The sequence below is a fragment of the Chlorocebus sabaeus genome, chromosome 23, assembly GCF_047675955.1.
Source record: "Chlorocebus sabaeus isolate Y175 chromosome 23, mChlSab1.0.hap1, whole genome shotgun sequence".
Classification (NCBI taxonomy): Eukaryota; Metazoa; Chordata; class Mammalia; order Primates; family Cercopithecidae; genus Chlorocebus; species Chlorocebus sabaeus.
In genome coordinates this window covers 38,403,199-38,427,727 of record NC_132926.1, presented here as the reverse complement: position 1 = coordinate 38,427,727, position 24,529 = coordinate 38,403,199, and the positions used below count along the sequence as shown (strand labels likewise).

The window sequence follows — 24,529 nt, the reverse complement described above, 5'->3', positions numbered from 1 at the left end:
CTCAGAGTGGTGTGGTTTCAGGTCTGAGAAATTTGAATATCTGTGTTACTAGGCTCTTTTTCATCTTCAGAGCTGCTGTCCCATCTCCCTTTTGGCTTTTTATCTCCTTCTTCTTCATAATTCTTCCTTCTAGGAGAAGTAGCCTAACCTTGCCAAAGTACAATTTTTTTTTTTCTAATAAATACACTTACGGCTTTCTTAAAAATCAAGGCTGCCCTGCTGTGCCCTCTTGGCACTAAGGAAATAAATAACCAGAGGGGGCACAGCTAGGGAAAGAGGAAAAAAATCAGATCTCAAGACAGATTCTTTGAACTACCCTTTCTCCATCCCCAACTTCCACCCCCCTATGGCTCTTAGGACATAGCACCTGAGCAGGCACCTCAGTCCAGGTAGAGTATGACCGGCACTAGGGCATGTCTGCCCTACCCAAGAAGGGAGACAGTCCCTGGGGTCACTTGTTTCCAGCCCTTGATGACCCCAAGACCTGTTCCCCACACTGTACACAGTTTTTCGCTTTTGGATGTCCTGGTGGGAGATGAACTTGGGATAACCAAAGCCCAAAGAACTCTCATCCAGGGAGCCCCCCAGGTGCCCGGCTTCTGGAAATTCTTCCAGTTTGGGCCTGGGTGGAAGGTCTCAGTGACGTGCTGTGGTTTAGCCAGCCCAGGGTCGCTCTGATCCAGCAGGCAGAAGGTGACATGGCGGGCAAAGGACCACTCAAGGAGATTGTCAAAGGCACCAGGCAGCAAGTCAACGTACAGTGAGAGGTGTGTGCCCTCACCACTGCCTTTGCCATTGAGGAATGCAGACACCTGTAGCTTGTAACCACACTTATGTGTGTAGAAGGCTGGGCTGAAGCACTCAAGGTTGGGCTTGGCCTTGGCCTTCTGTAGCCACTGACCACAGCTGCCAGTCTTCCAGATAAGCACACCATCACTGCCCACTGATAGGTCCTCCAGCTCTTGCTGAAGGTCCTGCAGCTCCTGCCATTGCCAGATCAACAGAGCATACATCATGACCAGATGTGGCTTCACACTCTCCTCCACATGCCATGCCATTGCCCACTTAGGGCACCTGTGCTTGCAGCTGGAGTCTTTGAATGAGCATAGCACCAGGGCGGTGCTACAGCTGTCCTTCAGATGGCCTGGCAGGTCCTCCTGAGCCACAGTGCCCACACTGCAGTACAAATTTTAATCCGTAAAATTGGGAGAATGATAACATCTACTGTAAGATGATGCATGTATGCGCTTAAGTATGTGGCATACTGTCAGAGTTCAATAATGACTGAATCTATTATTATTCTACTTGGAAACACTCCTAATCGATTTGAAAGTAATTAGCTAAAAGCTGGTTATTGTTGGCTTCTAAAAGATAAGGGGCATTGGTGAGGCACAGGATTAAATTGACAGAGAAGTCTGTTGGTGGGTATATCCAGGATTATTCTGTCCTTGTGCCAATCTGCTTAGATGTCTTTGAGAAAACGAGCAGGAGAGGCAGAGCACATTAGACAGTCAGAAGATGTTTAGCGAACGCCTCCTACGTGCTAGCATTGGAAATAGAGCGATGTATGAAACTACCTACATCTTCTCATAGAGCTTACAAGGAAACAGGAAAGGCAAATATTAAAGAAATGTCAACTCAAATACTCATTAATTGCAGGTTGTGCGGGGTATTGCAAAATGCCCACTGCCTACTGACCCATTTGGGCAACATTTTATATCTTCCCAGCAGATCGCCAGCCCAGAAATCAGATTCAGTTTTTCTTAAACAAACCCAATTTTCCCTGGATTCAGATCCAGGTCACTTACTACTAAGATCAAATTTAGTTTCTGAGTCTTAGTTACCTTATTTGTAAACTGGGGGATGTTATAATCATTCCAATCTCAAAGGATTATTAGAGGGTTCATTAATTGAAGCCTAGGTGAAATCTCCCTCAATGCCTGGCTGATGGTGAGTCCCAGTAAATGCTGTTTCATTCCTTTTTCTAGTGTAGAAACACATTAAACTTATGAGTGAGCTGCTCTGAGTATCAAACTTGAAGACAAAGATAAGATGAACACACATACTCCTCACATGTGAGGTTTGAGCTCTTAATTCAGAGAAATGAGTGTATTAACAGAAGAATTTTTTTGGCAACGTTACTGAGTCCTCCCTCTCTGGATTGTTCAGTGTCAATTGTATTTTAAACAAGCTATGAATGGGAACCAAATCAAAACCATTTTGGTTTAGCAGCAGCAGGTTAAAAGTTGTCTTACTACGTTGTCTGAACTACATCATCCAATAAAAGTCTAAGGCCAGGCACAGTGGCTCATGCCTCTAATCCTAGCTACTTGGGAGGTTGAGGCAGGAGAATTGCTTGAACCTGGGAGGCAGAAGTTTCAGTGAGCCAAGATAGCACCACCGCACTTTAGCCTGGATGACAGAGCAAGACACTGTCTCAAAAAAAAAAAAAAAAAAAAAAAAAGGCTAACCCCCAGCAAGTAGGGAGGGTTCATGGTGTACCTGTGGGCCTGGGTGTGTGTGACAGGTTGCATGTGACAGGTTGTGAGGGGTTGGAAGGTGGTGAAGGGATACATCCATGTGGGAATTTGATTTAATGTAAGGGCCAGACTAAACCTTTGTGAAAGGGAAACTAGTGATCATCAAATTATGAAACTGGCAAGTTCAATTCAAACTGTTTTCATAACAAGTGGTTCAGGGAGCCAACAACTTATTGGGAATTATTGGGAAATAATAATTTGCTTATCTAACTGTGCCATGTTTCTAGTTGACAATTTCAGAACAAATTGGTCAATGATGGCACGATATTAAATAATGATGATAGATCAGGCTTAGAAGGCTAGTGAGTGATCATTTCTTCTAGCCCTTGTTAATACTGGTATTCTTCACTTTGTAAACATATATCCTCACATACAATATTTTAATGTACTTTATTATACTTTAAACAAAGGTCATTTTAATAATGTGGGTGATTTCAGGGATCTAACTTTTGATATTTTAAAACGCTATTGTCATTAGTTGCTATGGGCAAGAGCAAAAGAAAAGAAAATCTTTTATTTGCCTTCAGCAATATCATAGCTTTCATCTTTAATTGGTTAAAATTGGCAAAGGATTCTTTCGAAATGTGTCTTTGTTTATCAATGAGTGTGCCTGATATTCTAAAGTAGGTATTTTAGGGAAGTTTGCGGACAATGCACTGGTGTGATTAAGCAGGGCTTTATAATTTACAATAGGCTGGTGTTTAAGATGGTTGGTAGAAACAGAAGGACTCGCAAACACGATCGTTCTTTTTGTCTGGGAAAACTGTGTAAGATTATTTTAGTAATTGGGCTCATTACTTTAATATAGCTGAATATCAAAACATTCAGTTGTGAAACCAAATAATGTGTGGATGTTATGTTTCTGCAGACTTTAGGGATATGGATCACAGATGTTGTTTAGAACCAGCTGAAACTCAAAGGAGTGTTTTTAAATAGCCAATAAACTCTAAATATTAGCTAAGGTACTTGAAAATTTCTACCATAATATTTAACCAAATTTTCATTTCTTTTTATTACTTAAAAAAAAGTATTATGTAGGCTAACATCAATTTTGCCAGCTGGCTGGATCTCCAATGTTTATACATTTTCATATGCAGATTTTCAATTTTTAATATGCAGATTTTCAATATTTAGTTGAAGACCATTACTTCATCACTTGGCATTTGGAGGGATAGTCATCAAAATTGTAATTTAGGCCAGACACCATGGCTCATGCCTATAATCCCAGCACTTTAGGAGGTCAAGGCAGGTGGATCACCTGGGGTCAGGAGTTTGAGACCAGCCTGGCCAGCATGGTGAAACCCTGTCTCTACTAAAAATACAAAAATTAGCCAGGCATGGTGATAGTCCCGCTGCTCAGGAAGCTGAGGCTGGAAAATAGCTTGAACCCAGGAGGTAAATGTTGCAGTGAGCCAAGATTGCACCACTGGACTCCAGCCTGGGCAACAGAGTGAGACTCTGTCTCAAAAAAAAAAAAAAAAAATTCATTTTATCATTTTGTGTGTGTCCTGCTTTATATTTATGGAGAAACTAAGGACTAGATAGTTGAGAAAGATTAGTTAAGATTTTCAGTTTGCTTGGGTGTGGACGAATTTTGGATATTTTATTACAGTGTAAAGTTTTGTAAGTTTATTAAGTCATATATTTCTACAGGGAAAAGTTCTCATTGTAAGGCAAACAGAAAAATTCATACCTTCATGACCATTCAACTCATTTTTTTTAAAGATTCATAGTTTAATGGTCAATAACACATGATCCATTTGTGATGCAAAACAAAACAAAACAAAAAGTGAATTTCTTGCATTGAAATATCACCAAAAAGTCCATAACAACAGACTTGAGAGATGCTAGCTTTTTTTGCCTAGAAGTTGAATTTGGAAATTCAAACAGCTTGACACCAACTTGAACTTTGAAACATTCTCAGGGTCTCTTAACAAACAGCTGTGAAAAATATGTGAGCAGCTGAGTGCCTGAGCATTTATTAATCCCAAACAAATGGGCACACTAGGAAAGGAAATGTAAAGTAACTTCCCAAGTGTGTAAATTTGAAAGTTTGTAAAATTTTTTGAACTAATTATTTTTCTGTTGCCAATACACATTTTGGTGCACTTGAAACTACAAAATATTCACTGAATAGCAGGACAAATTAATTGATTCTCTAGGTCATTCTGGTGCTTTGAATATAAAGAGTTTAAATTTTCAACTATGTAACTTACCATTGTGGTAATAGTTAAGCCATCCAATTTAGAGAAAAATTGTTATACTTTTCTCAAGAGGAAATGCTGCAGCCTAACTAGATGAAGCCTTGGGATAATCTCTAATTGAAAGGGTTTCTGCTAATGTCACTATAGTTTGGATGACTGTCTGCTATTACTTCCCAGGAGCTAGGGTTTATCTCGCCATAAAAGCAATGCCCTTGGGTCCCCTGTATGGCCATATAAAAGTGGACCAACTACTTTTTTTTTTTTTTTTTTTTTTGAGACAGAGTCACTCTGTTGCCCAGGCTGGAATGCAATGGCGCAATCTCGGCTCACTGCTGCAAGATCCGCCTCTTGGGTTCACGCCATTCTCCTGCCTCAGCCTCCCGGGTAGCTGGGATTACAGGCACCTGCCACCACGCCCAGCTAATTTTTTATTTTATTTTTTTAGTAGAAACAGGATTTCACCATGTTCTCCAGGCTAGTCTCGAACTCCTGACCTCAAGTGATCCGCCTGCTTGGGTCTCCCAAAGTGCTGGGATTATAGGCGTGAGCCACCATGCACAGCCTACTGTTTTAAAGTATGAGGACGTCTTAGGGCAAAATTATATTTGAATTAGGAAATTATATGTCCTCAATTTAGTATCAGTTGGAGTTTTTAGTTCAAACCAGAGGTCTCTTGTACCTTTGTGTTCATAATGAAGACTTTTCTCTCTGGGATTTAGGTCCACCCTTCTTGGGTTGACGCCAGTTTCAGAAAACTTACTTGGATCTTGCATACAGAGTAACTTGCATGAAATTCTCCTTTCCTGGGCACATAATCATACTGTTTAGATGCCAAGGCCTACATCTGTTTTGAAAGCCATTTCAATTGGCTGCTCCAAATAGCTCTAGGACTTAACTTCTCTTCATGAGTCATTCTGTCTTTTCAAATCCTCCAGATTGGTTTCTTCAAGTTTCAAACTTCAACTCAACAAATATTTACTGTGGTCCTTCCATAATAGTGACAACATTAGAAATAAAAGCTAGATAGAACCTTGGTCTCTGCTCTTATTCTGATCTTTCTGTCTGAGGGGAACTGCCATGAAGTCGAGTAACTACTACACCATGGTTAAGTGCTATGAGAGCTGGTTGAAAGGAACAAAAAGAAGAACCAGTAACCACATTGAATATTAGGCTCTATCACTTACTTACTAGCCTTCTGCCTTGCATAGGCTGTGGAATTTCCCTGAACCTCAGTTACTTCTTCTGTAAAACTAGAATATGCATGTGACATGCCACATAGGTTACTGTGAGGACTAAATGAGATGGCCAAAGTACACCTCTTATCATGGTGCTTAGAGTATAGGCATTTGCCATTAATGCTCAACTACTGTTATTATAATCATATAATTCTTGTGATTTACCAAAGTGTATTTATGTATTAGAAAATTTGAAAGCTAGAGGGACTACAGAAATAATGTAGTTCAATAATAGACACTTACATCAGTCAGGGTCCAGTGAGACAGAAAACTCTCCAGTTGTTTGAACAAGACATAATTTAATACAAAGAAATGTTAACTAGATCTAAAGTTGTCAATTATGTAACCAAAAAGAAAAAACTTAGAGGTAGCAATTATAGGAAGGAGCTATCACTCTTAGGGCTGAAGGCCCAAAAGGAAGACACTGGAATGACGACAATTTAGAAGCGTGGAGGAGGGGTCCCAGAGCTGTAGCTCAGAAGAAGCACTTTGTGGAGCTAGTTTTAGATTTCTGAGGAGGAGGCATTGGCCGGCCAGTGCTTGGGCTGATGTACTTACGGGGGTGCAATGAAGCTGGTGCTACATATGTTGAAAAACTGCATATTGGATTCAGCTGCTGCTATTGGGAGGCCTGTGGCTGCCAAGGCAAAGATCCCAGTGCTGAACAACATACACAGGGGCAGGAGAGAAAGAATGCTACCTAGCTTCCTGTGTCCAGTTCTTGCAAGAACTGGCTGTATCTTGACCTAAAGTTCAAGTCAAACCCCTGTCTTTAAAATAAATTCTCCATTCTTATTTAAGCCAACGAGAATCTCTATTACTTGAGGAAGAAAGTTTTAACTAATACACATTTTGTGAATCAAAATAACAAACACCTTTCTGGAATGCAATGTACCTTTTACCACAACACCGACCTCAATGTGACCATATCTTTTAAAAGTCCACACTAAGAGTTGCAGGTAGCTCAGAGAACGTGGGTTAAAGTTTTGCTTATATAAATTCATCTATGACTCCAGATACTCCCTGTGCATTTTACTGGGATCCGTTGATACAGCTCCATGCTTTTGGAATTTTTTCACTGCTTCTGAGTGCACTATGTGCGTAAATCTGTGCAGAATGGCCAAAGCAATTTGGAAAGAATGACTGTTGACAACTTTTAGTTCCACCTCATACTCATAGGCCTGGTCAAAGGAAATCTCTAATTTCTTAAAGTGAATTACAGCTCTCCTGAAGTGAGTAAGCTAACGAAATATGTTCATTTTGCGTGTCAAATTTGGTGGTGTGGTTCATTTCAACGGACACTTCAGTGCATCTAACAGTTTCAGTATCATGATTATGAGCTCTCTCTGGTGCCAAAAATGCCTAGAAAAGTCTGTTGTATATGAGTAGTGCAAGTCATGAGTATTCATCTGGAAATTGTTTTGAGTAGAAAAATGATGTTTCCCCATCCCATCTAGAACAATTATTTTGGATAATGTAAAGGCAGAATTTGCTGTTCGACACAATATGTTTGGCACTGCAGGAGATAATTGGAAGAGAAACTAGCAAACAATGAATGGGGAAAAATAAGCAAAATAGCAGGATAGGGTCATACCTAAGCTTTTATTTTTGGGGGGTGTCTTAATGATTTTCTGATCCAGATTTGTCTAAGTTTCAGGGTAGGCATGGTTGAATGATGAGGAGAAACAGAGAAAAGAGGGCTTAAGCTCAATTAAAATCAAACACTTGGCACAGCACCAGCATACACTTGAATGAACGTTTTCCCCTTATTTATTGTCGTGTGTGTGTGTGTGTGTGTGTAATTTTGTGGCTACAGCCACACACACCAACTGTCAGTTCAGAATATTTTATAGGCACTTTTGGTTCATGTGTTAGGAGGTGCACAGTTTACCATCATGTTATTTGTGTGGTGCTGACTCATATCACATGGGTAGGCTATTCTGAGTTTTAATCTTGCCTAGATATATCCTTTAAAAATACATCTTCATTCATTTGTATGAGCCAAAGTATTTGCAACTAATTTCTTTTCCTTCTGTGCCCTATTACATTTCACTGCATGACAAGCATTTTTTAAGCATTTAGAGGAAAATGCAATGATGACATAAAAAAGCCTTTAATTGGATCTGGATGGAAGTCTCTTGCTATATTAGAAGACTTAGTTGTATAATACTAAAAATTGTACAAATGGTACAAGTCTGGAGGCAAAGAATTTGTGGTGTTTGTGTAGGTTTGTTTCTGAGCTAGCGTGATGCAAGAGTTTTGTAAGGACTTCCTAGGTGTCCTTCTGCTTTTAACACCCTAAAACCCCTCGATCCCAGGTGTCAACTTTGTGTGTCACCCAAAGTCATGTTCCAAGACGGTGACTTCTTATGGCTTTGGGTTAATGAAACAGGACTCCCAATTATATCATACAGAGATGGAGCTAGGACTTAAGAGTGATAGGTTAGGTACATTGACTTAGAATCCAAAAATGGACCAGGCAGAGAAACTCAAAATGGAGTAGCTAATTTCTACTGACCACAATCAATATGCCAGGCGCTATTCTAGATGCCTCACATGTATGAGTTCATTTAGTCCATCCAAAAACGATTATTATGGCCACTTTCAGATGAAAAAACTGAGTCAGAGGTAAGAAAGTTGCCAGAAGTCATGCAATTACTAAGAGCCAGAGATGATTCAAATCCAAGCAGTTGAATCTAGAGCTCACCTTTCTAACCACTGGATTCTACCACTGCCCAAAGGGCTCTTCAAAGCCCTGGACCCATCACATGGGGACTCCTAGAAGTCTTAGTGCTTAGAAGTCTTCCCAACTCTGCCAAAGCAGATTAGTTAATGTTATCATGGCTCGATTGTCTCCTACTTTATAGATCTTATCATAATGGTAATGAGATAATTATGTAAGTAATTACTCATTTAATGTGTGTTTCCCTGCCAGACTGTAATTAGCCTAAGAGCAGACACCAGATTTGTAAGCTTAGTCCTGCATTCCCAGGCCCTAGGTTCTAATCCAACACATCAAATGCATTCAATAAATTCTTGTTGAAATAATAAGAATGACTGATTATTATATTAATGATCTATTACTGAATAACAAATTATCCCAAAATACAATGGCTTTAAACAACAAACACTTATTATATCACAGTGTCTGTGGGCTGGGAGTTCAGGAGTGGCTTAGCTAGATGTTTCTGGCTTGGGGTCCCTCATAAAGTTGCAGCCAAAGTGTCATCTGGGGATGCTGTCATCTGAGCCCTTGGTGGGGCTGTAAGATGGCTCACTCACATGGCAGGATGCCTCAGTTCCTTGCCACATGGTCCTGTCCATAGAATTTCTTCATAGAGTATTCTCATGACATGGCAGATAGCTTCCTGGGGACAGCAGGAAGGCAGCCACAATGCTTTTTATGACCTTAAAGTTACACAGTGTCACTTCTACCATATTCTATTCATTCAAATCAAGTCTTAGTTTAACCTACACTCAAGAGGAAGGGAATTACACTCCCCTCCCTCTTTTGAAGAGAAACACATTAAATAATGGGTGACCATATTTTAATATCACCATACCGTTTTACTTTATTTTACATAGGTGATATTTCAGCATGCGGGAATGAGGCTCCTACAAGGAGAATTTTCTACTTAAAGAACAAATATAGATTAAGGACATGGAGGTAGGGAAGCAAGATTTGTTGGAGAACAACAAGTATCCTAGATTAGAAGGTAGAGGAAGGGTATAGGAATAAGGAAGAGAAGGAAAATAAAATGGGAAAAGCGAGGAGAATGTGAATAATTTTTAGTTGCCATGGTGAACAAAGGAAAGCAGTGAAATGACATGATTAGAAGGGACATTCCTTTAGGAATATTTATCTGAGAATGTGGAAACAAGCATTGGAGACTGAAATCCGAAATCATTAGGAGGCCACTGTCTTTGCAGCAGATCTCCAGGACCTTAGCTTGAACAGAACAGTGGGAGTAGAAAGCAGACAACAGGTCCTACAATACTTGGCTGGCTAATTAAATAAGGAATGAGCCCAGAAGGAGCTGCCAAAGGTGACATAACATTTTGGATTTGGGTGGTGGTATGCAATCAAAAAGGAAATAAGGAGGACCAGGGGACAGTGGTATGACTTTTGCAAGCAGATCCCGTATGATGAGAAAGAATCCCAGGATATTGACTGTATGCTTTCCTAGATAGATAACCGTGACATTGGATTTCATCTGTTAACCCTGGGTTGTGGTAGGATGTCCAAGGACATCCAAGGGTTAGAAGCCTAGAAATGTGGCAATAAGAAATGTGGGTTTGGAGGTCATGAGAGAGGTCAGACTTAAAGACCAGCCCTACTGTCCATAAAAGTGAACACATAGGCAAAACCTCCTGGAGCCAAACATGTTACTGGGCAGTGTCAGGATTTCTGCTACTTACTTGTAATATGAGTTCTGCAGCTACAAGCACATCTTGTTAATGCTATGACTTGCCTTTTAAAACTCATTTTTCTTTAAAGAATTATTTGGTAGAAAAAGTGCTCAGGCAGCTATTTCAGTTCTGGTTAGTGTCACTGTATTAGATTTTTATTGCTGCTATAACAAATTACCACAAATTTAGTGGCTTAAAATGAAACCAGTTTATCTCTAACTTCCCAAGTTCTGGAGGTTAGAAGTCCAAAATCAGTTTCACCGTGCTAAAGTCAAGGTGTCTGCTGGCTGGCTTCTTCAGGAGTCTTTGAGGGGAGAATCTTCCTTACCTTTTTCACCTTCTAGTTGCCACCTATATTCTTTGGTCTGGGATCCCCCCTTCCTCTACCTTCAGTGAGCGTTGTTCCGATCTCTGCTTCCATTAGTACATGGCCTTCTCCTCTGATGCTGATGCCTCCTGCATCCCTCTTTGAAGAACTGCTGTGTTTGCATTGCATTCACTTGGATAATCCAGGATAATCTCCCCATCTCAAGGTCCTTCACTTAATCACACATGCTAAGTCCCTCTTTCTGTATTAGGTAACATTCACTGATTCTGGCAATTAGGATATGAACCTATCTGAGAGGCCACTATTCAGCCAAAATTCAGTTGGGTCCGAATATACTCTATGTGCTTCCAAATTCCCAATGTCCACTTGAACACACACAACTTATGTGAAGTTTCTAAATATGCCTTCTTCCACCCTCGCAGCTTCAAGAGGTTTTATGGATTTCATCATCATCATCATCATCATCATCATCATCATCATCATCATCACGATTCTAGAAAGGCCTTCGGTATCATCACAGAGCTACATGGTCTAAAGAGATCTCAAATTTCAGCCAGTCCAGCATCAGTTGAGTATTTATATCTTTTGGTCTTCAGATCTGAAGATGGAAAATGAAGCACTTGAATTTACTTCTAAATTTCTCCATCAATTTGTCTTCCTTATGTGCCATTGATTCCTTGGCAACCCACTCTACTCTCCATGATTTCTCTTTCTTTAGCAAAGAGTATGTCTAGCAAATTTCTAACATAATGTATTAGAAGGGTTCAACATCCTGATCAGAACAACACACATAAATTTCCTACAATGATTAGCCAAAGTTTGAAGTCTCTTTAGGCCCTCAGCTTCTATGATTCTGTTAAAGGTTTTCCTAAAATGATATTGATGTGAACGCCAATATGATATAAATGTATATTTCACTAGAAATTATTTCATCTTTAAAATGAAATATATTTTATTTTAAAATAAAACCTGGTGAAGTGTAAATCACTGTATTATTGCTCACTGTTGAACCGAGGTTGCAATCCTTGATCATATAGTTTGTGAATAATTTTCAGTGATCAATATTTTCAGGTGTCAGGAGTATGAAAGAAAGATCTGGGATTTACAGTTGAACAAATCTGGTTTCAAATTTTAGCAATGCAGCCAAGTTATAGGCAAGTAGGTTAAATTCTCTGAGTCTTTGCTTCTTTATTGGAGAAATGGGAATAGTAATACCCACAACTACAAGAACTAGGGGATTAGAAGTGATAATGATGTAAAGTACCTAGTATTACTTGGCATATAGTAGACACTCAATAAATGCTAATCCCAGTCACTCAACTAGCGCTTATCTTCTATGTGTCAGGAACTGGACTTGGTGACTTGGCGCTAATTCTTTACTCCTTCCTCTTCATACTTATCACCACGTATACAACAGAAGAAAAATGTCCTTAACTTGACATTCCAGATCCCTGACAAACTGTGTTTATGTCCGTAATAAAAAAATAATAATTAGAAAATAAGTTAATGATGAGCAGGATTATAATTATAATGTGAAGGATGATTATTCATTAGCTTAGTAAGTCTCCATGTTTACTGACAGCTGTTATTATATAAAATTATAAACTGTAAGGAAGAAAAGGCTAAAATGGTTATGTATGACTGGTTCATTCAGGTAGGCAATGAGAATTATTATAATCCATGAATTCATAGGTCAAAGATGTGCTCATTATTGAAACAGAAAAACATGATTAAAATCCAGTCTTCGTTGTATAATTATTGTAAATAAATTTGTTACAATTTTCAGCTACACTATTACCAAGTTTGCCTTCTTTTGTTATTTGTGACTGAAATAAATTAACCAAAAATAAATTTAAAACATTTGTTTTCTTCATTTATTTAAACTTTCTGAAATATTTTATGCTCCATACAGGGTGTGTTAGTCCATTCTCCCGTTGCTAAAAGGACATAACCAAGACTGGGTAATTTATAAAGGAAAGAGCTTTAATTGACGTGTGTTTCCACAGTACTGGGGAGATCTCAGGAAACTTACAATCATGGCAAAAGGGGAAGCAAACGCATCCTTCTTCACATGGCGGCAGGAAGAAGAATGAGTGCCGAGCAAAGGTGAAACCCCTTATAAAACCATCAGATCTCCTGAGAACTCACTCACTATCACAAGAAAGGTATGGGGGAAACCATTCCCATGATTCAATTATCCCCACCCAGTCCTGCCCTTGACATGTGGGGATTATTACAATTCACCTGGGGATTATTACAATTCAAGGTGAGATCTGGATGGGGACAGAGAGCCACACCATATCACAGGGATGGAAAGTAGATTGTTGGTCTCAACATTGTGTTCCTCCATCTTGGGTCTGGACAGCAAATGCACAACATCATCATGTCCCTCAATACAAGAAATGTACAGGGAGTATACGGTTTTGAAATTTCTTAAGTTTAATTGTGTGTCCGAACTGCCAATGTAAGTTATAAACTCAGTAGTGATACAAAAGTTACCTCTCCATCTGTCTTTTCCTTTGGATTTTAAAAATATTCTCTCTAAAATTGCTTTCCCCTTATACCAAAGATACATCTATTTTAGAAAAAAAAATATATATATATATATGTGATCCATAAGATATTTTGGATTCTGAATAATCAATTTTTATTTCACCTTGCTTAGTTGGAAGACAGTCTGAAGTTCAGTCACTGATTAGAAAAAAATGAAAGAAGAGAACAAGGGCACAGCCAGACCCACTTTGTGTAGCAAAATACACGTAGTTTTGTGGACATGAAGCCAAGGATGTGGAGATTGAATCTTTCATTATGCTAGGGTGTGTTAGTTAAAGCATTTAACTAGAGTGTTTATTTTTTACCCCTCTGGAATTATATGACCCTTAAAGCTTTAATGAAATTTCAGCGCATGACACTAATGGGATAGTTTTATTAATAAAGAAATTCTGGATAAATAGAATTCAAAATCAAGAGTGTGATAGGTTAATGGCAGATGGAATATAAATTCATTGAACTATTAGTGCAAGCCAAGTAAATTTGTATGCCTTAAATCTCAATTCAGAAATGAATACCAGGGATATTTTGCTACTTACATTGTGTTTACTTGTCAATATCAAAAGATTTTTCTTAATGCAAGTGATAGCTTGTTAGTACTTCCTATGGATTGTACTAGCATGGCTGTATTAATTTGTGGCATATCTTCTCATGGAGATGTTAAACTACTATTAAGTGTGACGATGCTCTCAGTAATGAGGCTTTGGGATTAACCAGTGATAAGGGTGGAGAGGAAGTATCATTTCTCTTGACATTTTTCCTTCCAGTAACTTGAATGGCATATATATTGATTTAAGTTTTCCTAGTTGGTATTCTTAAGTTTAAAAAGTGTAGTTATTAACATTATGAATGAAACTTTATGTATTATGTTCCCTCATAAAAATGCAGAAATTCACTCATTTGTCTACACCCCCCTAACATCCTTCTTCTTTTATTCTCTGTGTATTCTTGGAGTTGTGACAGAGTATAAATTAGTAATAATTATTTACTAATTTATTACTGTAAAATATTTTTTAGTATCACATATTTTCATTTTCAAGAATTATTACATTTTCATCCTGTTTTGTAATAATATTCAAAAATAATTATATAATGAAAATGGAAAAAAATATATGAGCAATTCTATATTGAAATGACATTAATCTTCCATATTAACCTTTTATTAAATAAATTACTCATTCTTGGGCTTTTCGTTTTATCTTTTTTGGTCCTGAAGACCTTTGTCTTCAGAAACCTGAGGGGTTTGTTTTATTATTTTAATTTATCATTTTATCTTTGAACATTTTTGTCTTATTATTTAACTTTTAGTGTTATATAGAAGACCTTTAAGGCCAAGCTGAAATTTTTTCCTTTATAAAGCAATCCTCCTCCTGTAAAACTCAACTCTCTCTGCTTGACTCTTGTGGAAAATCGTCTTTACTTTTTTTAATTCCACTGTTTGAACAGGATATATCTAAGTGCTGATCTCATTTTAACAAATTATCTTGCTACATGATGAATATATTTGAACTGCAAATTCAGATCTTCATCTCAGGAGATATTTTTCTTGTGTCTAACTTTTCTTTTGATTTCATGTGCTTCTCTCTCATTTTCACCAGTCTTCTAAATCGAGGAGAGTGTTTCAATCTTTTTATTTACGTAACTAATTCTGTTTTTACCGTACTCTACAGTTTATTGATTATAATACAGTTTAAAGTTTAGTTTTAGTAATATTAGTTTCTTCATTTTTTTCACTATCTACCAAGTTTCCTTTATTTTTCAGTATAAGACTATCATATAATCTTTCTTCTTTATCTCAGAGCCTGTTTTATTGGATTTTATTATGAGCACAAAACAGGTGCTATCTGAACTTTATTTCTGTTTTAATGTAATGTTTTCATTTCAGGTGGATGCTGTTTATTTCTAGTTTACAATGTTATATATCTTTATTTTGTTTTTATAGATTCTGTATTGTTTATCCACCCTTGAACATGAACATGAGATTGATTTAGGTCTGGCATTGAGTCTAAAACTGTTGGGCAGATTCTGCATGGATCTTCTGATATGTGTACACCATATGAAGATATTTTCTAAATGTTGAAGTTGGAGTCTGAGCTGGTAGAAGTTTCCGTGGTTAGTTCAGTGATACCCTCCGCTAGTTGTGAAAGGAGAAAGATTTAGGACTGCCAACAGGTTTAGAAGAACCACTTTATCTCTGGATCATTTCTTCCCTGCTTTTGGAGAGGAAGTGGGACCAGGAGGCCCCTTTCCATGTCTGTGTTAAGGTTTTGCCTAGCTTTCACTCTCTGTACTCCATGGGTCTGCGTCTGCTCTCTCTGCTGCTGTGCATGTTCTTGGAAGAACTTCACCACATTAAGGTGATGCCAGTCAATCTGGGTATTTCCCTTAATGGGGTCACACTTATTTTTAACTCCTCACCCAAGACAGCTGCTTGGAAAGCTTGTCATGCATGGTGGCAAAGTGGTTTCTAACGGCAAATTCTCTATTTCTTCTCTTTCCCACCATTGGGAAGAAGAAATCGAATCCAAACCCCTCTTCCTCTATTTAGAGTAAGCTTGTCCAATCCACAGCCCATGAGCCGCATGCAGCCCAGGATGGCTTTGCATGAGGCCCAACACAATTTTGTGAACTTTCTTAAAACATCATGAATTTTTTGTTTTTTCGTTTGTTTGTTTGTTTTTGCTCATTGGTTATTGTACTAGTATATTTGTGGCCTAAGACAATTCTTCTTCTTCCTGTGTGGCCCAGGGATGCCAAAAGATTGGACACCCCTGATTTAGAGGATGTGGATGGATTCTGCCTCTTTACCTAATACATATACATTACATTTAATTGTTGTTGAATTGCCTCCCTTAAAATTAGAGTGACATCCTCCCCCCAAGAAAAAAAGACCATAGAAAGTTCTAGAAATACAGCTTTTGCAAAATGACACTTCTGATCATCAGTTTAACGACGTCCAGGATGACATTGCTTAGGGAAATGCAGTGTTCTCATTTGGCAGCAGACAATTTCAGGTGGAGTATCATTTACCATTGCCATTGTTGCTGATCAGTGAGTTGTCTCCCTTCCCTTAAAGGAAAAGCTACCCATGTAAACATTAAAAATAAATTATTGGCACCCAGTTACAAAGCTTGAGGGATTCTCAGAGCATGGCTTAGAACTGCTTGGAAAGGTGACAGAGTTAAAATCCTAATCATTTTTTGAGAAAACCTATTCTAATTAGGTCAAAATTATGTATTCCTGAGATCATGACAGAATTGTATACCTAAAGCTTTTCATTAAATCTCTAGGTTCTAGCCTTTTCTCCATTATCTGTTGGTCCTCCTGAGTACTCTCATGCTCAGATCAAGGGATTTCTTAATATCATTCTGAAGATTAAATTTGATGCTCTAAAAGGGCCTGAGTATGTGGATCTGCAACAGTTGACTAATTTCCAAGGCATAGTGGAGCTTCTTGATGCAACATAGTTTTGAAAAAAAAAAAGGGAGAAAAACATTGATTAGCAGCCTATCTAAAGAACTTACAAATCAGTAAGTTAAAGATAATCATACAGAGTAATAGGAAGAAGATACAAGCAGAAATTTTACAAAAGAAATTCAAGTAGCAATAAGCACACAAAGAGATGCTCAACCTTACTAGTGTTCAAGGAAATATAAATTAAAACAGCTAGATGACATTTTACAATAGAAGAATTCGCAGAATTTAAGCAGTTTGCTAATAGAAAATGTTGGTGGAGAAAAGAGAATGCATAATCACTAATGATAGGAGTGCCGACTGGTATTACTTTGGAAAGTGATTTGGTGATATTAAGCAGAGTTGAAAATGCCCATACCCCATGACTCTTGATTTCACTTGTGGGTTTCTATCCTAGTGAAAATTTTGTGCATGTGCAACACAGAGACATGCCAAAGAATGTTCTTTGCCACATTGTTTTTAATAACAAAATCTTGGAATTGATTCCAATGTTTGTCAGTAAGAGAGTGGAGATTAATGAATTGTGATGCATTGATGAAGATGAAATGTTGTACAATAGCTAAAATAAGTTAGGAATATTTTCATACCTCAACTTGGAAAGAGCTTAAAAACAATGTTGAATGAGAAATGCAAGTTACATTTTGATACAATTTCTTTACAAAATGGTGATATAATAATGTTATATGGCATTTATGGATATATGTGCATATCTATATAACTACTCACATACATGTTTAGAAGCATGATTTTAAACATATGTACAGATTAGACATACTGTATGGTGATGTAAGTTGCTTCTGGGATTGGAGAGAGAAAAATGTGTCTGAGCATGGGAAGAGATGAGATGTCGTCTTCTTGGAAATGTGTGTGCTTATTTCTTTAAATAAAAGATATTTTGAAGTAAATAATGTAAAATATTGTTCATTTTTAGTGGTGGGTACATCAGTATTTATTGTATTTCCTCTGCAAATGTTAGGTTTTCTTCTTTCATTAAAAACATCTCAGACATTTACCCTTTAGGTCACCGGTCCCCTGTAACTAAACCCTCTGAGGCCTTGTGAGCGGCAGAGCATTGGAAAGATGAGCAGGGGCTTCTCTTTCTTTTCTGTGCCTGGAAAGCTGTCTTGCCAGCTCTTGATTTGGTCTAGACCTAGCTTTTCTGGCAGCATGCTGCTTAGCTGAGCATATGTGAAATACTCTTAAAAGGCAATACCAATCCAATTTTGGGGGAGAATCTATTTTAAAACTGCAATAATATATCTGCAATGATTTTTAATTTTTTTAATATTTTAGGATAAATGTTAGAATACAATCTAAATAGAAAACAACAAAATGAGACATTTTTGTACTCAGACATTATTCCTATTTGTTTCATTGCCAACTTTAGCTGGCATTCTCAGGGGAATATAATTCTTGAAAAAGTAGATTGTGGTCTTTTTGTTTTACAACACAACGTTAGAGAGGCACATATATTTCTCCGACTTTCTCTACCTAATAATCCTCCTTTTAACAGCTAACCCAAGAGCCTGAGTGTTGTTAAAGTAAAATGAATATGTAGAGGCAAATCTCTAAATGCAAGGATTTATCTGGGATATAACAATCACAATTTGGGGAATACACACAGACCTGGTGGTCTTCAATATGTCTGAAGAACAAAGAGAAATTTGCAGGTTTTATAAAAAGGAGAAATGTTACATATTGCTCTTTTTTGTTCATTGGCACAAGTACAGTTTTGGGGGACTGGCAAGTTCTGATTGGTGAGTGATGGCAGTGGGTAAAATTAGAGTTGCAGCAGTTTATTTCAGAAGCCATTAGATCAAACTGGCTTCGGGTTACAGCAGGCAGTTTCAGCAACCAGGTTGCAGAAAATTAACATTTTTGGAGCAACATTATGTGTCCCAAGTGCTTTTCTCCCCCTGGCTTCTGACTTTGTTTGAGTTGGGTATGATGAGAATGACCCAATTCATATGACTGACTTTCATAGTGTTATGAAAAGTAAAATCCAGGGGAAGAATTGCATTTTTAAAGATCTCACCAAAATTATTTGGAGGGCTTTGAAGTGTTCTAAAGGAAATCCTGCCTTGCCTTGGGCTGGTGAGGGCTGGGAGTAAAGAGGATAGATCAATATAGAAGCTCTGCCTGAAGTGCTGTGGTGATGAGAGGAAATGGCTTATCAGTTGCTTTTACAATCTGGAAAAGAAACCATTTATGGAATCAATGGGTGGGTGGCAGAGCCCAACAACTGGAGCTCAAAGATACACTACATCTTCATTACTATCAGTTCCCTGCATCAGTGGGGCGGTAACAAGGGACCTAAATTCTACAGCCCAGTGCATTGTTGCAGTCAAACGCATCACCGTGGTTTTAGACATGATCATTATATGCAAGGAAAAGCCTGGCGTTAATTTGTCTTATAGAGAAACAAATGCTGGTTTTACTTTTATTATTTACACAGCATAATATGTTCCTTTTGAGAAAATTTCAGCTCTATCTTGACCCACTTGCAAGGACCAGCAAAAATAATGGAAGGACATAAAATATAACTACTCTGGCAATGATGTGTGCAATCACCTCAGCTGCTGGAAAACTCTGGGTTGTTCAAACAGCTAATGCGAAGTCAAGAAGGAGGGAATATTTTTCTGATTAGTGCTGTGTAAGAAGTGCTGAAAAAGAGTACATAGAAAATGTTTGTACCCAAGTGAAACAGCCCAAGCAGAGCTGAAATAAGACCCCCTTTCATCCTGCAAGTTATTTCTGGGCTAGAATGTTTAAATAAGAACAAGACGGATAGTTCCTCAGGATTTCAGAGCTGGAACAGAGAACCTTTTAGCTGAGGCAGGGTGGAACTGTGGAGACAGTCACATTCCGAGGAAAAAGTCCTCAACCAAGAAGGTTTGGCTCAGAAAGCAGCAGCAGGGCAGCTGGAGTCCAAAGACTTGCATCTTTCAACCGGGAAAATCTGTTTATAGGTCCTTGGAAATTTTGGATCCTTGCGGTCTAGCCTGGCTAGGGAATTGCATTGCAGTGTAAACAAACCATACTGGGCTTGAGCATTTTTCTTCTAAGCAATTCAAGTCGACCCTAAGATATTTCTTGAGACTTTGGGGGCCACATAAATAACTGCTCATTTTCCCCTCTGCGTTTAGCTCTCACTGAGAAATTTATCACTGGAAATGAGATGATTAAAGACCAAAATTTTAATGATGAAAATTGAGCCGGAACATAGCTTAGATCTGCAACCAGCAACACTTTTCTCTGTGAATTAAACCTGCCTACTCAGTCAGGGCAGAAGGGGACAGCCATTGGTCTCTTGCAGGGCAGGCTACTCCGCTGGTGTTCTGGGGCGAGGCTGATCCCGCAGAGAATGCCGAGCTGCCCAGTCCTTCTCCCCAACTCACTCAGCTGCTCCGGGAGGAGGAGGAAGAGAGCAGGAAGAGAGAGGTCTCAGTGTTTCTCCCACACTTTTCCTGCCTAATGGAATGTTTCCCTCTACAGAAATTCCAAAAATGTTACATTGTCTGCAATTCACTTTAAAATACTCCATCCTAGACAATGTGATAGATCTGTTCATTTTAACCCACATCCTTGGGCTGAGGTTTGTTAACCTAGATAGAAATATACATTTCATAATTGCCAGGAGCACTCAAATCTCACTGCTGGGAGGTTATAAATTAGTAGTTTTTGAGAATCAACAATGCCAGTCTAACCACCTCATTTATACATTTGAAATCAGGGGCCTTGTAAGACCAACCTGCTCAGGGTCCAAGTTAGCTCACTGCAGAGTTGGGACCAGCAGCCAGGGCTCTTTCTCAATGGGTAAAACCTCCTTATAAGGAACTGTATTTACTTCAGTGCTGGGATATTACTAGTTAACATTTTTGGTGGAGAGGCATGTGCTTACCACACAACAAGTACTGTTCCAAGCATATGTGTTATCCTATTTAATCCTTACAATCACAATGAGATTAGTAATACTATTATTCTAGTTAAACAGGTGAGAAAATTGATGCTTAAAGAGGGACTTGTCCAAAGTCATTCAGTGAGCAAGTGACAGAGCAAGGACTCAAACTCAAACACTGGAATCCAGAGTCCAACCTTCTTCACAAAGTCAGGGCTAGAAAAGGCCATTAGAGAAGATTCTGCCTACCCCTCCCCTTCCACAGCAAGGGAACAAGTCCAGAAAACAGAGGAAGTGTGACTTCATTCATTTATAAAATATAGCTGATCTTGCTCAAAGATTCTTCCTGATGGTGGGGCTGTTGAGTACTCTCCAGAAGAAATGACCAGTGTGTCTTTTACTCTTATTATTACATAGAGTTGTACATGGTAAGTGCTTAATAAATTGCACAACAGAGCCTATGGTTTCTCACATTACTAGTGATGAATATCAGACATCTGGTTGGTGTAGTAGTCCATTCTAGCAATGCTATAAAGAAATACCTGAGACTGGGTCATTTATAAAGAAAACGGTTGAATTGGCTCATGGTTCTGCAGGCTGTACAGAGAACATGATTCTGGCATCTGCCCGGCTTCTGGGGAGGCATCAGGAAACTTATTAATACAATCATGGTGGAAGGTGAACAGGGAAGCAGGCACATCTTGTATGGCTGGCTGGAGGAGGAGCAAGAGAGAAACGCAGGGAGGTGCCACACACTTTTAAAACAACCATATCTCATGATAACTCACTCACTATTGCCATGACAATACCAAGGAGAATGGTGTTAAACTGTAAGAAACTGCCTTCATGATCCCATCTCCTCCCAGCAGGCCCCATCTCCAACATTGGGGATTACAATTTGACATGAGATTTGGGCACGTCCATATCAGCTGGTTCAGTTAACACATTGTGATTTCACTCACTGAAATGATTTTCAATTAAAAACTTACAGAGATAATAGGAAAGACCAAATGCCAAATCGTGGCATTCTCTAATTACATGAAGAAGTCTTTAGAACCAAAGCCTATGTAAAGTATTTTGATATATAATGAACAATTAGTCCTATTGAATTATAATGCACAATTAGTCCTATTGAATTCTAATTACTTATGGGAAAGCTGTGGTCTCTGAAATATTACAGGTGGTGAATAAATAGAATGTTTTCATTAAATAAGATCACTGCAGCTTGAATAGTGAACTAGAGTAGGGTCTTCCAAAAATTTTTTCAGAGTCAATGAAGGGGACAATGCAGTTAACTAGGTGCATATAGACCATCAGATGTGTTGTTCTTCATCTTCTGCTCACTCTGCACATCCACAGGTAGACAAAGGAAACTTTGTGGGAGTTAGGGGTGTAACAAGACTACCTGCAGACAATTAAATGAAAGAAAGAAGGACAGGACAGGGGGATCTTGAACCTCTGATTCTTGCCATATCACTTTCCCAAAGGACCGTGGGAGAAAGTCATCAACACAGAACAAGAAAAGTAGTCTCGAAAACAGATATTCCATGATGCTGAGATTTTGGCCCTGACTTCTAATGTTGAACTTGATCAAGCTAGGCTGAGTCACAGGAAGACTCTTTTTGCTGGGCCTGGACAGTTCAAGTGGTCTAGAATGAAAGTAAGCTGAAGCTTTGCTTTTTCCTCCAAATCTCAAGGTCTCTTCCCAAATTGTAACATTTTCATGTGGGTCTGGCTAGTCTGGAGCTCACCTGGCAATGAGGGAGGCTTGGAGAAGTCAAGGCACCAGCCATGAGCAGCCCATGGGCTGTAACTGGCCCAAAGACATATTTTATTTGACTTGGACAGTGTTTAAAATTTTAACTGATTTTAGAATCAAAAGACTTTTACATGAAGTAATTGGATTTCCACCTCTTTTTAAGTTAGAGATCTGGCTGGCTGGGCTCACGTTCCTCCAGGAGGCCAGAGTCACATCCTGGCTGCCTCTTTGGATGATGCATGGATTCCCAGTTTATACAGAGCCTCCTGCCCCACAGCTCTTTCCATCTCCCCATGCATATTACTTGTCTTGCTCTGTCATGTTTGACTTTGGAACCTCTGCCTGATCTAGATTGCTTGAGACTCCTGGGAAATAAAACACAGCAAAGGAGCAAGTACCTTCCCACCCCAACTCTGATAGTCTGGCCTAGTCAAGTCTGTGGTTTGGAGCAACACTATCCCTCCTTAGAGAAGGGAGTGAAATAAAATATGGCAACTCTTTTCAGAGAAGTAGAAGGAGGGGAGATGGAAGGGGAGAGCTGAGCCTGCTACTTGCTTCCAACATGGTGTCCAGGATGGGTGGGTAATGCACCCTCCTTGCCCTTAACTACCCAACACCAGGCCATCATCTAATCTTGTTGATTCTGCTAAAAATGTAGCCAATTCTATGAAGGAAAAAATCAGTTAGAAGCAGATCAGCCAATCCTGCTTTTTTGACCTACATGACCATTAACTTTTGTGCTCACATCTACCTTGACAAAAAAGGCATCTTTATATCTGGAATAATTAAGGAAAAGATCTTGCTGGTCTGGTGATTGATTGTAAGTTGCAGTTTTCTTGCTTCATTTATAAAATTGCATTAGGAAAAGTGAGTTGGGGATGTGAAAATCTGTGTGACACAAGAGAAAGCAAACGAAGGATAGTATGATCCCTCATTAATATTCATATAAAGTACATACAAATGAATTCCCAATTTATACTGGGTTCCCAGAGTTAATTCATTCCCATTTCCTTGACTTCTGAATAACAAGCTTCATATTGTTTGACTGGATACTATTCCTTAAATGGCCTTAGAATTTATTTCACATTGTCTTATTATAAGAATTTGTTTGTTCTATTAAACCTATGTCTGCAGAGGGATAAATAAATGGATAAAAACCTTTGAACCAAATTGCTGTGCTGCAGGATGAGCTCATACATTAAGGAGACCCAGGTCATAGTCACAGCTCTGTCATGAACCACTGTATGACTCAGCATAATCACTTCGCCTTTCTGGGCCTCAATTTTCAATTTGTGAAAAGAAGATGTGACCTAGATGACCCTTCAGATTCTTTCCAACTCTTGTATTTTGAGAGGCAAAGAATTGGGGTGTCCCCTTAAATTCAATATGGGTCCATGCCATTGAGTACTAACACATGAGTAGATCTAAGCATAGTAGCTTCCTTCTGGATTTCTTTATACAAAGACCTCCTGTTCAATTTGATCACTCAGTTAATTTGAGGAAAAAAATACATAAACCAAGAAATTATAATAAATGATATATGCCTTAAGTATTTTTACATTATTTAATGAACATGAAATAAATGTTCATTTATCTTCCAATTTTTCATAGGGCCAAAGCCTTGCCTTTGATTTTTTGTGTCTGCTGATTGGAATCACCCATTGGGAATGCTCTGTCATGTCTAATTTTGATTTGTTTAAAGGAGAGTAAGAACTTAACTCTTGAGAAATGATTTCATTTAAAACTTTATTCTAGAGGACTGGCTGTGATGGCTCATGCCTGTAATCCCAGCACTTTGGGAGGCCTACGTGAAAGGATTGCTTAAGGCCAGGAGTTCAAGACCAACCTGGGTTATATAGTGAGACACTGTGTCTACAAAAATTAAAATAAAATAAAAACTAACCTGGCATGGTGGTGCTTGTTGGTACTAGCAACTCAGGAGGCTGAGGCAGGAGGATCACTCGAGCCCAGCAGGTAGAGGCTGCAGTGAGCCATGATTGCACCAGTGCACTGTAGCTTGAGAGACAGAGTAAGACTCTATCTTTAAAAATGAAAACAAGAAAAGACTAGAGTTATATTATTTTGTACCATTATCTGATAATCCTCTCTCTCTCATACACACCTAATTTAT

General features: G+C 38.6%; 1 pseudogene; it reads right to left on the bottom strand.

The window, feature by feature from the left end:
* Window positions 1-312: 312 nt before the first annotated feature.
* The window catches only part of LOC119627926 (TNF receptor-associated factor 4 pseudogene), a 45,023-nt pseudogene continuing 20,806 nt past the window's right edge, over window positions 313-24,529 (bottom strand).